The 1,530-nt window shown below is 48.5% G+C and overlaps 1 pseudogene; it reads right to left on the reverse strand.

The window, feature by feature from the left end:
* Window positions 1–420: 420 nt before the first annotated feature.
* Window positions 421–1,446, reverse strand: LOC101570217 (annotated as a pseudogene).
* Between the last annotated feature and the right edge of the window lie 84 nt (window positions 1,447–1,530).

Below are 1,530 nucleotides of genomic sequence, written 5' to 3' on the forward strand. Positions count from 1 at the left end.
AAAAAAAAAAAAAGAAAAAAGAAAAGAAAAAAAAGTAAGAAAACGTTTAAAGTGTGACCTCTGTCGGCTGCTCTGGCCTCAACTCAGGAGTCACAGTCAGCTTGTTACTTTCATTTGGGAAGTAGAGATGTCAAAGTTTCTTTCAATCATTTGGAAGGCAACTCGAGCCACTCAAAAACAGAACGGCAGGGACAGAGTAGGGCCAGAGAGGAAGAGGTGAGAGGCCAGAGCGGACAGGGGGCTTTTGAAAATAAAATTAACAAGGTGACTGTTGGAGAAGGGCTGTGACAAGGACCTGGCGGACGAAGTCTGTTAGTCAAGTAATGATTCAACTTTAAATTATCTCTGTTCGCTTTTGTTGGGTGTTTGTCTTCACTAACACTGAGTGAAGCTAGGGGAGGAGGAGTTTCTGTTCGGTCATTAATTATTTCCACTTCTGAAAGGTGCCGTAAGTTTATGAGCAGGATGTCTGCGTGGTTGGCCTTTCCACTGGATGAGGGACATTTTAAAGCCAGCAAAGCACCGACGGAGAAGGAGGAGAAGCTGAGCCAGGCCTATGCAATCAGCGCTGGTGTCTCCGTCGAGGGCCAGCAGCTCTTCCAGACCATCCACAAGACCATTAAAGACTGTAAAGGGCAAGAAAAAAACATCGTAGTCATGGAAGAAGTTGTTATTACACCCTCCTATCAAGTGGAAAACTGTAAAGGCAAAGAAGGCAGTGCACTGAGCCATGTATGCAAAATAGACTGGACGCGCTGGCCCCCGGGAGCAGGAGCCAGCAGGAAACATGGGGTCCCTCCCCTGCCCGGCCTGCCTCCGTGAGCCACCACCGTGCGCTGGGTGCCGAGGTCTCCGCCGCATGGCCTCGGGACCACAGGGCAGCCTCCTTCTGTGGTTGCTGGGCTTGTGAGCGCTGCAGGACCTTTTGGCTTTCCACGTCTCTAAAATGCTTTTCCTCTATTTTGCATACATGGCTCAGTGCACTGCCTTCTTTGCCTTTACAGTTTTCCACTTGATAGGAGGGTGTAATAACAACTTCTTCCATGACTACGATGTTTTTTTCTTGCCCTTTACAGTCTTTAATGGTCTTGTGGATGGTCTGGAAGAGCTGCTGGCCCTCGACGGAGACACCAGCGCTGATTGCATAGGCCTGGCTCAGCTTCTCCTCCTTCTCCGTCGGTGCTTTGCTGGCAAGCTTACTAACACTGAGTGAAGCTAGGGGAGGAGGAGTTTCTGTTCGGTCATTAATTATTTCCACTTCTGAAACGTACCGTAAGTTTATGAGCAGGATGTCTGCGTGGTTGGGCTTTCCACACTAGATGAGGGACATTTTAAAGCCAGCATCTTGGACTGGTAGTCGAAGGCTACCACCTCTCCCTGCAGCCGCTGCTCCTGGCACGACACCTGGCTCCCGACGCTGAAGTACTCGCCCCGAGGAGCCGCCATCTTGGGAGAGTAGTGTCTTTCAAGATTGCCTTTTATTTTTATTTTATTTTAGGTCTTTTTGAAGATTTTTTTTTTATTTTTTAA

The sequence above is a fragment of the Octodon degus genome, unplaced genomic scaffold (assembly GCF_000260255.1).
Source record: "Octodon degus isolate 3935 unplaced genomic scaffold, OctDeg1.0 scaffold00022, whole genome shotgun sequence".
NCBI classification, from domain to species: domain Eukaryota; kingdom Metazoa; phylum Chordata; class Mammalia; order Rodentia; family Octodontidae; genus Octodon; species Octodon degus.